At 49.8% G+C, this 5,000-nt stretch overlaps 1 protein-coding gene across 1 annotated transcript in view; it reads left to right on the top strand.

The window, feature by feature from the left end:
* Positions 1-5,000, top strand: part of LOC143126329 (neural-cadherin) — a 158,161-nt gene that overhangs the window by 106,583 nt on the left and 46,578 nt on the right. The window lies entirely within an intron of this gene.

Raw genomic sequence — 5,000 nt, 5'->3', positions numbered from 1 at the left:
AACATGAAATACAAATGCCATTTATGCGTTTTATAGGTCACTTTATGACTTTGATCTTATTGCGGTGCTACATAAACAGTGGCGCGTTGCCTGTGTATGCTCTGGGAGGGGGGATGATTTAGGCGTGACACGCAGGCAGAAGGGCGCGTGAAGGTGAGGTGTGTATGTGAGACTGTGAGTGTGTGTGTGAGAGCAAAGACAAACACCTGTCAGCCTCCCCCGTGGTGGGGCATGCGGAAAAAGCCCCGGCACCAACGCTGCCAGACGCTCCGATGTGTGACGAAACCCGCTGAAACCCGCTGAAACCCGCGTAGCAAGTCTCTCCCTTCCCCCCTCCTCACCCCTCCCCTCCTCTCCTCTCCTCATCCTGTCTCCCGTCTTTTCCTCTCCTTGCTTCCTCGCCTCCTAAAGCGCCACCGAATTGAAGATCAAGTGGACTTTCCAGATGGGTCCAAGCCACCATTTGTAAATCTAATGGGCTCACCTGGGAGACCCCTAGCAAATATGAAGTGCAGCGCGCTTTTCTTCTCTCAGCTTTTCAATTATCCTGCTCTGCCACCGCTATTGATTTTCCCTCCTTGAATAACAATATGAGAGCAGAGGGCCGCTGAGGCCAGGTGATAACTCCCCATCATTGTTACACAAGACTTTTTTTTATCTTGCGTCTATTTCTTCTTTCACTCTCTCCGTCTTTCTTTTTCTCATGGTCAGGACTCAGAAATCCGTTGTTAACACCTCATTCCTATAGACGATTAGACGTGGAGCCGCATCGTCTCTGAGTTTTGGGGGCAAACACCTAAATGCCTTCCCGTGTCGGCATGTGTAGATGGAGAGAATTTTGATGGGTGTAACAGGTTGTGTTTTTTTTTTTTTTTTTTTTTGCAGTCGAGGAATCTCCCATTTAGCCCCCAATGCTATTGATTCAAATGCCGGTGCCTTGAATGAGCATGGGGAGGCCTCCCTACTGGAGCGTGGCTGTGAGCTGTAGTAATTGCTGGTGGGCCTCTGGTGAAGACGGCTAATCGCCCTCGGTGCTACAGGGGGAATTTTCCTCTCGCCGAGCGATTAAAAATGCAGAGAAATGAACACATCATAAATATCAACCTGGCAGCTACCAAAGGAAGCATTTAAAAATGGAACAGTGCACATTTGAATCCTTTATTATTTATCTACAATATGGTAGAGTTGTACCTAACACCCTCCACCATCTCTCTCTCTCTCTCTTTCTCTCTCTCTCTCTCTCTCTCTCTCTCTCTCTCTCTCTCCATACACACGTTCTCTGTCTCTTTCTTTCTCTATCCTCCACACAAATTCTCGCTGAAACTCGCTCAGACGCATGTTGAAGTACTGTGAGTGGCGCACTCGCACATAAATACACACCCACATTCTTACACAGTCTCAAAGCCACTTTCACACTACCTGGTTACAGGCGTTGTCGTCTCCACTCTCTCTCCATCACCTCCGCTGGGAGTGACATGTATTGATGTGCACATATGCTGCAGCACAGCCATTCCCATGTAAAGCTGTGATCTGAGCCAGGGATGTCAGGAAGCGGCAGTTGTGTGTCTGTCTCTGGCATGATTGATCACACACACACACACAGACACACACACACACACACACACACACACACACACACACACACACAGACAGACACAGGCACACACATACAGACACTGACACACGCACACACTTCAAATGGTTTCGCTTGTGAGAGCTACTGAAGGGCCTCACAGTCATCCACAATCTGGCGATGCCACTGCAGTGGTCGTTTTCCTTTCTCTCTCTCTCTCTCTCTCTCTCTCTCTTTCTTTCTCTCTCTTTCTATCTATCTATCTATCTGTCTTTCTCACTCTCTTCCTCTCTCTCTTTTTCCATAATTTTCCCTCTTTCTCACTCTTGTTGGGGGTCTGCATATGGTGGTTCCCCAAAGATGTACACACACGCTAGCTTAAGATCCCATTCAAACATATGTCCCGTCATTCGCCTCAGATTTTTTATTTTTTAATCACCTCTGAGATGCAAAGACGGAGGGGGGGGGGTGGAAAGTGGAGAAGCGAGCAAGTTAATTTGGTTGGGACTTGTTTAATTAAAAGAAGAAAGTCAAACCCAGGATTTGGGTCTGGTCGGACATGCTAAGCGTGTAATGTGCCTCTCTGTCGGCCTGCCGTCGGATGCTTTGTGCACCCAACCCTGCTCTAATCCCGGCTTTCTAGCCCTTTTTTTAGCGCCGCACATATTGGCTTTTCTCCGATGAAGTGAAATTACTTTTGTTGGGCAGCCGGCGCGCGCACTGCAGGCGCATTGAGTGTGTCACGAGCGTCTGTCTCGCTCGACTTCGCTGCAGGCGCAGGAAGCCACATTGACTTCTGTCATTTCAGCTCTCACTGAAAGTCACTCCTGGATTCAGTGTCAGTGTGTCAAGAGGAGCGGTTGGTATGTGTGTGTGTGTGTCTGTTTGTGTGAGGGGGAGGGGGTGTGTAGAGAGGGTGTAAGTGTGAGAGGGTGTAAGTGTGAATGTGTTTCATCACATTTATTTGTGTTTGTATGTGTGTGAGTGTCCGCGTCAGAGTACATAGAATTGTTTTCCCATGCATGTGCATGGGTGTGAATGCGTGTGTGTGTGTGTGTGTGTGTGTGTGTGTCTGTGTGCGTGTTCGCCTGTGTGTATGTGTGTGTGTGTGAGTGTGTGTGTGTGTGTGTGTGTGTGTGTGTGTGTGTGTGCGCGTGTGTGCGTGTGTGCGTATGTGTGTGCGTGTGTGCGTGTGTGCGCGAGTGTGTGTGTGTGTGTGTGTGTGCGCGTGTGCGCGTTCGCCCGTGTGTGTGTGTGTGTGTGCGCGTTCGCCCGTGTGTGTGTGTGTGTGTGTGTGTGTGTACATCTGAGTAAGATTATACGTATCTATGTGTGTGCATGGTGTCACACGCACGCCCATCATGATGATGCATTGGTATTTTTTGGGAGCACATTTGCACACAGCACATATGGACCACATGTTTTGTGTGTGTGTGTGTGTGTGTGTGTGTGTGTGTGTGTGTGTGTGTGTGTGTGTGTGTGTGTGTGTGTGTGTGTGTGTGTGTGTGTGTGTGTGTGTGCGCGTGCGTGGACATAAATGAATGGTTCAAATGTGTGTGTATCTTCACGCGTGGGTTCCACCCCTCTGCACATCAAGACCTGCGTCTTCTAAATGAATAGCGTCCTCCGTGAGCGCGATAACCCCAAAAGTCACACGTTTGCGCTCCAGCCAGACTGATAGCAGAGCGGAGGCAGGGGCATTTATCTCCGCTGTCTGAGTGCCGGCCAGAGATGCACACTCAGGCACCGCACTGCGCCGCCACGGCCTGCCCCACTCCGCTCCGCTTGCTGAAGAGCGCCGTGAGGAAGCAGATAGCGGGATGCCCTCCACCCCCCCACAACCCCCCCCCCCCCATCACCATCTCCAGATGTGCCGGCAGCCGCGCCCTGAGATGGCGCTTTAGATTTGAAGGAACAACATGTAGATAATCGTGGCATGGGGATTAATGGCAGGATTGGAGAATGAGGGTGGAGGGGATTACTTTGTCCTCCCACTGCAACGCTAACAAATGACAATTCCCCATGCTGTGAATGCTAAGGACAGGAAATGAACAAATGGTGGAGAGAAGGAGGGAGGAGGGGGGAAAAGAGCCAGCTGCCGTAAGAGGATTGGGCTGGAGTCCAAACAGCCTGAAATGAAGGTTAGAATTTGGCCGGTGGAGTAAATTGGTCAGATTTAGACCTTGAGAACACATTTCCACACAGCTAGAAGGTAGAACACTGAAATCCCTTTCTCCCTTTTGCCCTATATTTCTGTTTTTCTTTCTTTCTTTCTTTCTTTCTTTCTTTTCTTCTTTTGTTCTCACTCTCTTTTCTTCTTTCCTCACTACCATTCCGTCTCAATGCAGTTATGCTGAGCTGAGGTGCTGTAAATTGGCCTCATTGGCATGACAGGCAGATCCTTTCATTGCACCTGTTCCCACTTTCCCTTTCTTCAACTCCCTGATGGTCTGTTGCCAATGGCCATATTCCTGTCACATCACAAGATCAGCATACACACACACACACACACACACACACACACACACGGCTCCACGACATAGTGCTCCTCGTACTGCGGCGGTGTTTGTGTCCTTCCCGTATGCGTGGGCAGACTTGCAGGCTAGGAGCTCTAACCACAACCAGACACCACAGCTCAGACTGATTGTAACCTGACCGCCCCCCCCCCCCACCCCTGCCCTGTCGACTGGCCGGCCTGCACTCCTGGGCCCTGGGGTTTGTCGCCTCGATCCTTTTCGTGAAACGCGATCTTGAAAGAGCCCTGCCGAGCCTGGGGATCTTACTCATGTAGTAATTGATTTAATTCTCAAAAGGGGGTGAAATGTCATCGGATTGCAAACAGATTGTAGACCCCACCCCACACACTCACACTCACACTCACACTCACACACACATTACAGTGCGCATATATCCCTCCAGGAAGGAGAGACGAGAGAAGAAGCCATTGATGTTGCTTGAATGGAGATGGTCCCAGTCGTCCCCCCTCTCTCTCCCTCTCTCTCTCTCTCTCTCTCTCTCTCTCTCTCTCTCTCTCTCTCTCTCTCTCTCTTTCTCTCTCTCTCTCTCTCTCTCTCTGTCCCTCTGCTGATGGATGGGCCTGCTGCTGCTGCTGCTGCTGCTGCTGCTGCTAGTACGACGCACGCACGCCTCACGCCTCTCTTTTCCTGGAGTTTGACAGCAGAATGTTCAGCATGTGACACCTTTTCAGTGTTGATTTTTCTCCTAAACTACACCCAATGTAGTCGCTCACTCTTTCTGCATCTCTCTCTCTCTCTCATTCTCTCTCTCTGCTCTTTATTTGATTCCCTTTTTCCTGGCACTTATGTCCTTGTCTCGCTTGTCTGCCCGTGCTGTTTTGTTTTGTTTTGTTTTGTAAACACAGGCGTGTGTTTCATTAGAGCATGCTGGTGTTATTAAAAGGTGTGTG

The sequence above is a fragment of the Alosa pseudoharengus genome, unplaced genomic scaffold, assembly GCF_046254945.1.
Source record: "Alosa pseudoharengus isolate Yale_2024_CS ecotype anadromous, Long Island Sound unplaced genomic scaffold, YU_APseudo_1.1 YU_APseudo_1.1_scf_16, whole genome shotgun sequence".
Lineage (NCBI taxonomy): Eukaryota > Metazoa > Chordata > Actinopteri > Clupeiformes > Clupeidae > Alosa > Alosa pseudoharengus.
This window is presented reverse-complemented; position numbering and strand designations above follow the sequence as displayed.